At 45.0% G+C, this 9120-nt stretch overlaps 1 long non-coding RNA gene across 1 annotated transcript; it reads left to right on the top strand.

Moving 5' to 3' along the window:
• Positions 1-5717: 5717 nt before the first annotated feature.
• On the top strand, positions 5718-7875 carry LOC114683130. The gene is made up of 3 exons (XR_005091902.1): positions 5718-5801; positions 5881-5990; positions 7240-7875. It is a non-coding gene; the product is annotated as an uncharacterized LOC114683130 (long non-coding RNA).
• The last annotated feature ends 1245 nt before the right edge of the window (positions 7876-9120 follow it).

Genomic DNA, 9120 nt, shown 5'->3' with positions numbered 1-9120 from the left:
CTGAGATTGTGACATCAACCCAAGTCCTAATTTGTTTGTTTGTTTGTTTTAGCTTGCTTTGGCATTGTCAGGTATCTAGAGAGCGCAAGGCCTCTCTGATATTTAAATAAAATATGACTTCAAGCAAGCCACTTCCTTTATCTTATTCACCTTTTCCATATTTAGTCCTAGCAAGACATGTCCCACACTAACATATACAGATTTGTGAGTTTCACCAAATATAATTTTCAGTGCAATGAATAATGACATTTTTGTTGTCAATTAAAAGCAAAGATCTTTTATAAATATCATAGTTCACAAAATAAAGGTAATTCTTAAAAAATAGTAAAGATAGAATAATATCAAAATATAAACAACCAACCAACTAAAGACTTTCCAAAAACGTAAAAGTCACCATCCTTGTATCAATGGCTCTGAAACAGTGGTTCTCAACCTGTGGGTTGTGACCCGTTTGGCAAATTTCTATCTCCAAAAATATTTACATTACAATTCATAACAGTAGCAAAATTACAGTTATGAAGTGGGAACAAAAATAATGTTGTGGTTGGGGTGGGGTCACCACAGCATGAAGAACTGTATTAAAGGGTCACGGCATTTAGGAATGTTGAGAACGGCAGCTCTAAAAGATACAATCGTCTCTCCTTCTGTGGTAGGAATGGTCTAAATTGCTGATGGGGAGTTGGGGTAATCTATTTGACTGTTGGACTCCTTCCAGCTTTGGCACGATTTGTGCTCAGACACTCCGCCCCTGACCTTGCTGGCTGCCTGGAGGATGGGTGCCTTGCCTGGCCCAGAGCTCCCTTGGCCAAGATTGCCTTTTCTTCTCCCCTTCCCTAGAGCTCAGCACAAAGCAGGTACCCAAAGGGGAAATTTTCCTCCTTCCGTTCCCCACTTCCCTTCTCTGTCACTGTTCTGCTTCTTAGGTGTCCTGACCCGCCACACACATGGGCATGGACAGAAGTTTGGTCGCTGTGTCCCTCCTCCAGGACTAATCCACATCCTCTAATTTTGTCACTTGGGATCATGAGTCCCATTAACTCTCTTCCTGGCCTTTCTTCTAGCATGTCCGTCCTCCAGCACTCTGTGTTCTTAGTTCAGTTGTTCTTAGACCGGCTTCCCTTCCCTCTTCTGTTACTGCTGCCCAGGGGAAGGGTCCGACGACCTCTCCTCCCCAACCACTCTGTATGCCTCCCTTTCTCACCCTCCCCTGTCCTGGTTCATAGTGTGTACTCCTCACTAGTGCCCAGAGTGCTTCAATTTTGTCTCTTCTTTGGCTTCTGGCTCCCTATGGGAAAAGCATACCATATCCACATGGTGAAGATCCTCAGGGTTAATCATGTTCCACAGCAGACAAAATCCTGAGCCTCAGAGAGAAGCCAATTATCCAAAAGCACACAGTAATTATTGGGCAAGCTAAGAGCATACGAGGATCTTCCTAACACACACCTTGCCCTTTATCCCTCCTTATGTGAACCAAACCTTCTTTAGAAATGTGGCATTTACTAGTCACCACTGCACTGTTTAGAGCCAGGGCCCAGGATCCTATCCTGAAATGAAGGCCTCCTGGCTAGTCTGGAGTTCCAGACTTCTCATGGAGTTTGGCCCACAAGCTTTTCCCTGGTCATCACCACTGACTACCCACTACTGTACACTAGTTGCTTTTGTTCCTGAGACACAAAGAACCTTCCTACATGTGGATATTTTCTCAACCCATATCCCCTTTGCTGGAATGCCTGAACTTGTTTCATAGAAATTGATTTACTTCCAGTTCTGAATGAAAATCTTTTTCGGGCACTAGGATACTAACAGGAAGTCATCCGTAAGAAATCTGCAGTCTAGGGGTTCCCCATCTTCTCTGGTGCTTTGTTGTCAACACCAGCCATATCCCAAGGCCTTTCCCTCTGGGCTCTGTGACACACTGGCTTTTACATGTCATTGCTCAGGTCCTGATTCATAGTGTCAATCTCTGAGCTCCAGATCTCCATTGCATTGGACCAGACACATGTTCCTGAGACCAGAAACCCAGTCCCCAGCCGAACAGCCCTTGGAATAGCCTGACTCTCTACACTTGCTGGCTGAATAGACCTTGTTAAGCTCAGACCTGACCCCTCTTGGCCCAACTAGGTTTGGGTACATTTTTGAGCTAGATGTGCTATTGGTGCTTGAGACTAGAACCAAGCACATTGGTATCTGTTTGCCGGTCATAGGCACCGTTGGCTATAGGGGCTTCTTTCCACGTCCTCCCCCTAATACATACAGCTCTCCACCTCAAATCATCCTGCTTATATTCATGAAACTGAAATCATCATGATAAGAGCTCCAAGGAAAGTCTGTGCAGGGAATATTATCATCAATTACCACATAGAGTCTTGGGAATATGGGAAGGGTGCAGAATTGGGATCCATAACCTGCTAGTAGATGTGGATCTATGGTAAGCAGGGTGTATATGTAAGTGCTTTGGAAATTGGTAGAGGATACCACCTTCAACCCTATCAACTTTTAGAGTGCTGGTCTATGTTCCCATAAGCACATGGATACAGGATGTGTATATGGATGTGTGTGTGTGTGTGTAAGCAAGATGGAGAATTGAAGAAAGTGACAGAAAAGGAAACTGATGAAGGTCAGTGGGATGTATCATCCAGAGACTAGAATAAGCGTTGGTTATATTAGTGACTTCTAGATTACATTCTCCTTTGGTCCTCTGGCAGCAGAGGCAATATTGCATCACACATTTTTGAGGTTGCCAACCTCACCACAAAACATCTATTCTGGATGGTTAGGCACATGCAAGAAAAGCTTTACCAGATTTAGCACCCCAAATATATCAATTGAAGGTTGTTCACAATTTACTCAGCTATGTAGACATCATACTAAAGACCAATGAGTTTCATCTACTCAGCTAATTTAAGATGACAGTAAAAATAAATATGTAAAGGACAAGTAGGAAACAAGAGTAAAGCATTAAGTCTTCCACCACCTCATCCCACTGATAGAGCTCTAGTTCCCAAAGGCAGACCTAACTAGCAGAGCTCTTCCTGCTTTGTTGACTTAGAAAAAGCAAGGGCCTGGCCACCTTCTTCCCCTGTGTTCTAAGCACAGGTACAGTGATCCATGGGCAGCTCATCCTGATGAGTAACTGCCTCTGCCAGCAAACCTACCCATATAGCCTTTATTTGCTATTTTTTCAGATCCTGGGATAAAACTTCTTCCATTTAGGTACAGTTATTTCTAGGTGAATGCTACCAGGCTGAAGGAATATACCTCTTAAGAAAGCCTGGATTCCTTTGAGTCTCTCTTAATTCCTTGTCCCCACACAAGCTATGGTCCAAATTGACCAGGACTGTAGTTTAAGAGAGACACATTGGAGTCTTCAAATGCTGTAGTATATCTTCCAAAGATCTTAAGAAAATCTAAAGTGTTCAGGGAAGCCATAGCTACACTCAATGTTGACATTAAGAATGTACCATCCTCAGAATGAGGGTGGCTTGTCTACTTCCATTTATTTCTTTCAATTCACAATTCTGTTTATTCACAATGCATTTTAATTGACAAATGATAACTTTATATTTATAGTGTGCATTGTGATGCTTTGATGTATGTATTATGCAGCATCTTATTTGAGCTATTTAATATGTACTTAGAGTTGGTGAGAAACCACGGGTGTGGATGAGCGTCTTTCTGCACTAGCCCCAACACTGGTACCAAACTGGAATTTAGTCCCTCATGCTAAAGTTTCATGTTTTAAAAACACAACACAACTGTTGATTATTTATCTTTCCTTCTAGAAAACAGGAAAGAGACGTGGGAGGGGGAGAGAGAAGAACTTATAGGCAAAGAAAGAGAGAAAGGGGAAGAGAATGGAGAGAGAGGAAAGAAGAGGGAAGAGGAAGAAGGAGAAGGGGGAGGAAGAAGAGGAAGAGGGGAAGGAGAAATAGGAGTGAAGAAGGGAGGGGAGAGAAGGAGAGGAGAGGAGAGGAGAGGAGGGGGGGGGGGGGGGAGGGGGGGGGGGAGGGGAGGGGGGGGGGGGAGGGGAGGGAGGGAGGAGAGGAGAGGAGAGGAGAGGAGAGTTGAGTTCCCAAAGCTGATAAGTTTCAACTTCATAAGAAAGGGGATTTTGAAACAACCACTCTGTTTCTGTTGTTCTGTTTCTGCTTTCCTCAGTCCTTCTCTCTCTGTGTCTATGTCTCAACTCGTTAGAATAGTCAATATATTTTATAGAATGAGAGTGATGTGTTACTCAATTCTAGGACTGCAAAAAAAATACTGCTAAAAATCTTTAAATTTGTTTTGATTTTCTCCTTTCACACAGATCTTTTTTCCCTTTTTTATTTGTGTGTGTGTGTGTGTGTGTGTGTGTGTGTGTGTGTGTGTGTGTGTGTGTTCATTGTTATAGGGAATGCTCAGTCAAGAACTCAGGATGTCCTGTGTGTAACAGCCATGTCATGTCCAGGAGCCAGCCTTCCATAGCTTGCATCCTCATCCTCCAGATCTTTGCTGCCCCCTCTTCTGTGTTGTGCCCTTAGACACACATGAACTCAGATCAACTAGAGCTTCCCACACAGACTGTTTTTTTTTTTATTTCCATGTAATCAGAACACCTAAAAATCTAGCCTCATTAGTTGGTTGAACATTGTCGTTTAATGTTGCCACCATGAGTATAGTAGTCTTGTTATTCCTCCTATCTCTTAATTCAATATCTGAAGACACCGAGTGGCAAATGCCACTAGCTGCCTTCAATTTCCTTCAGCTACCTATTTGGTATTTCTTGAGCCCATCTTGCTCTGATATTTAAAGCTCAATTTCATGAAACACCTAACAATTGAACACACATCTGCCCCAACATTTTATGTAGGCTCTTCATTTTAATCCCTGTTCCTGACATGCAGGGTGGTGTTGTTTGTTCATGAGGATAAGGAAGCAGAAGCTTAAAAACATTAAGTGCTCAGTCACTCAAGCAGCAAAAGGCAGTTCCCCAGCTGGAGTACCACTCCATCCTTCACTGAATAGGACAACATTGAAGTCTGTGCCCAGTACCATCCCCCTCTGTCCCAGGCTCCCCAACAGGAGTGTGAAGGAAACCAGGGCTGCTGCCTTCAGAGCCTAGACTCCACCACCCAGCCAGCCCAGTCTTCCATGAGCTCATGCTAAGTCAATGCTCCCTACTTCCCCCACCTCTCCACCAGTGCTCATGATAATCACTTCTGAGAACCCTGCAGTCTGAGTAACTTATACATATGCAGAGAAGCAGAGAGATAAGCATCGTCTACTGTAACCACCCAGTTTATCTTAATGGGACCTAATGGTTTTCCCAATAGCAGGCAGGACAGAGGACTGCAGTCCCTAATTTATTGCTTAGATGACATGAAGAAGAATAAAATCACTTTGTCTTCCTGCCAGTTCAGTCTGAAAGCTACTCGGAGCACGGAGCAAATCAAAGACTTAATTTTTCTGAATTTAATGAGACCCTAAGAGAACCAGTCATCTCCTCTGCCATTTCTCTGACAACAAAGCTATCTATCTGCATAGACTCCTAGAGCTACCTCAACCCCTCTGCTGCCGCCGAACAGAACTTCCCAGAACACTCCCCTCACAGCCCTCACAGCCCCCGCACCCAGCACTGTCCTGAATGCCTGCTTGGGACCATCCCAGATGCCAAGGTTCTAAGTCAAAAGTCACAAGTGGATTTGGAAATCCAAGGCCAACCCTTGTAAAGCGATGGGGAGGTGGAGCAAGGGCGACGGTGAAGTCATTGTCATCCCCAAGTCCTGCCATACCAAGAGGGAGGCTGCCAGCCCTAGGGGGTGAGTAAAACCTGAAATTTGAGGAAGGGCAGATGGGTCCTATTGTGACTAGAGACTAATTAGTATACCCCAATCCTAGGCCACCTCATGGCCCCGGGCAGAGATGTGATATGTATAAAAGGTGGGCCAGCTGAGAGCGTCCCAAACAGCTCTGCGTCTCTACTACACTCCAGTCTCTGGTGAACTCTGGTAAGTCCATTGAGGTAGGGCCCTCACAGCTGCCTGGCTCTGCATATATTCCAACTCCTGGGAGTAGAGGAGGGAGCTCTGGGTGGTCAGAAAGGGAGGCTTTCTCTGGGCACCTGCCTCTTTCCTACCATTTTAAACCAATCAACCTTGTGCCTACAATCATCTGGCTGGAGATCTGGGGAGACTGAGCTGAAACCAGAAGAGGGCTGTACAAGAAAAACAGTGTCCCAAAGACCTGCTGGCATGGTGCGGGCATTGTGCCTCCCCAGGTCTTAAGAAGGAATACGAAGGAGAGGGCGACCAGCTCTAGGCTCACTGGCAGAGTTATCCTTCAGGGAGAAAATCGGGGTCCAGGGAAGAAGTGAAGCAGGCTGCCTCGGGACAGAGGAGGGGAAGCCCGGAAATACAGGACAGCAGGGACAGGACAGTGAAGCTTTAAGAAGGTCCCTGTTCTGGGGACCAAGAGACCCCCCCCTACCCTCCCATGCTGAATGGCTGTGCAACTGAGCCCCCCTGCTTTTCTGAGTAGCTTTCTTCAAAAGCAGTCAAGAGGCTGAAGCTAGATGGTTTTGCAGTATCTACCTCTGGGTCTCTCTGTTCTGAAAATTCCTTTAGAGAATGGTTAAGATGTTTATCTTGAATTCTTATACATGTGCTAGAGCTGCTGTGGATGGGTGGATTCTAATACACACATCCACTCATGTTAGCAAGCTTGGATGTATTTTTACTTGCTGATTTAGACAGCAACTCCAGAAGAGGTTGGTACAGAAAAGCACATTGATGAAAACCAAAGGGTGTAGTAGTTTAGGCAGGATTCAGATCCTAGAACATTCTGCCTTCGTATCCACAGTTTTCTTTATAACACAGATAGCTGTTTAGTTGTCTATGTTTCTCCTTTCTTTCTCTTTCTTGATGTCTTTCTCCTTCTTCCCTTTTTAATTTTTTTTTACATTTTTCTTCTTCCATCCTCTTTCTCTTTCCTTCCCCATCCCTTCTTCCCTCCTTCAGCCATTCCTTGTTTATTTTTTTTCAGAAAGAGCTAAAACAGCTTACAGACATTTAGTTAAACATGTAAGCAAGTATGGATGTACACACACACACACACACACACACACACACACACACACACACCTTAAATACACGAAACAACCAGGTCAGGGTCAAAACAGCAGCATGTGAATGTCAAGGAGAGTCACCTGGCTCCAGGATCTATGGCTCAACCTGTCTCTTTCTTTGTGCTTGTTTCTAGTTGGAAATCCAGAATGTCTCAGCAGAAGCAGAAGCAGTGTGCTCCCCCACAGCAGTGTGCACCCCCACAGCAGTGCGCACCCCCACAGCAGTGCTGCCCCCCACCCCAGCAGTGCGCCCCCCCACAGCAGTGCTGCCCCCCACCCCAGCAGTGCGCTCCCCCGCAGCAATGCTGCCCCCAACCCCAGCAGACCAAGCAGCCTTGCCAGCCTCCTCCCAAGTGCCAACAGAAGTGTCCGCCACCCCAGCAGTGCCAGAAGTCCAAGCAGAAGTGAGCTCTCAGCTTGCAGCCAGAGGAGAATTCCCAGGACAGAAGGTGACATCTTTTCCTTCTTGGCTTCTTGGTCAGCATCTGGTATTCCTTCCCGCATCAGCCATTCCTGGGCTCGCCGCCGCTGCTTCTGGATGCAGTCATATTTCACACTTGGAAAGAAGCTTCTAGGCTGCGGCTTCCTCGATCTCAGCCCTTTCTTAATTAGCAGTTGCAGTTTGCATCTCTGACAAAGATCTGCTTCTAAACTGTCTAATCATCTTCGCTGACATGTATCTACATCACCCTGCTGGAAATCCAGGCGGCACACCCAGACGCCCTTTCCCATCACCCTTCCCAAACAATTAAAAGAGAATTCCTCTGGCACCAAATGTCTCTGATGATTCTATTGTTGAAAACATTGCATTCCTGAGGATTTGTATCCCTCTCCCACCCCAAACTTCCTGTGCATTGAAGGGAGAGGGCATGGAGATGGGTACTGCTTAAATACCAGGACATTTTCAAAGGTCCTGTTGGGGTAAGGCTTTAGAGGTAGGGACTTCTTCATTGAGAGCACATGTGCATCTGTGCTCACTTCTGTACCCATGCATGTGCACACACACACACACACACACACACACACACACACACACATACACACGGACACGGACACCATACAGAAACTATAGAGCATAGTGTACAACAGAGAATGTGTGTGAGGTAAATATACCTTCCTTGGTAAGAGAACTCAGCAGAAAAAAGAACTGCACAGTATTGAAAAAGTATGGAAAGAAATAAATTCTAACTCAGAGCACAGTCCAGGGCCTGATGGGTCCAAGGAAATTAAAAACAGTCTCAAAAATTCTCCCATAAGTTCAAGAGGCCAGTTTCTTCAAGCTAGCCAAGTGTGCAGTTAAGAGGTAGTCTACGCAAACAGTGTGTGCCCACCACATATGTACCCAGCTGTCACACATGTACCCATCTTTTTTCCTGTTTGGGAATTCTTTTAGGCCGTTTCTCTGGTTGGTAAATAATTCAGGTAAATAATTCATAATTACATAATGTATGTAAACTTCTAGCCGGGCAGTGGTGGCACACGACTTTAATCCCAGTACTCAGGAGGCAGAAGCAGGTGGATCTCTGTGAGTTCCAGGCCAGCCTGGGCTACAGAGTGAGTTCCAGGAGAGGTACAAAGCTACACAGAGAAACCCTGTCTTGAAAAATGAAAAAATAAAAATAAAAAATAAACTATAATGTAAACTTCTTATCTCTACTGTTTTAATTATCTGCCTCCATTTAGTTCTTTTTTAAAAAGACTTATGTGATGAAAGAGAGATGAATCAGCAGGTAAGAACAATGGATACTCTTGCAAAAGACCTGGGTTCGGTTCCCAGCATCTATGTGGTTCTCACCACTGTCTGCATCTCCAGTTCCATGGCATCAGACACACTCTTCTGCCCTTTGTGGGCACGGCACCCATATGATACTGACACACATGCAGGCAAAATGTCCATACGCAGAAAATAAAAATAAATAAATCTTTGGATTTATTATCCAAAGATTTTAAATTTTATGTATCAGGGTATGTGTACAAGAGTGAAGGTATCTGGACCCAGAGTTATAAGCAATTGT

The sequence above is a fragment of the Peromyscus leucopus genome, chromosome 6 (genome assembly GCF_004664715.2).
Source record: "Peromyscus leucopus breed LL Stock chromosome 6, UCI_PerLeu_2.1, whole genome shotgun sequence".
NCBI classification, from domain to species: domain Eukaryota; kingdom Metazoa; phylum Chordata; class Mammalia; order Rodentia; family Cricetidae; genus Peromyscus; species Peromyscus leucopus.
The sequence above is the reverse complement of the archived record's forward strand: the minus strand, read 5'-3'. Positions and strand labels throughout refer to the sequence as shown.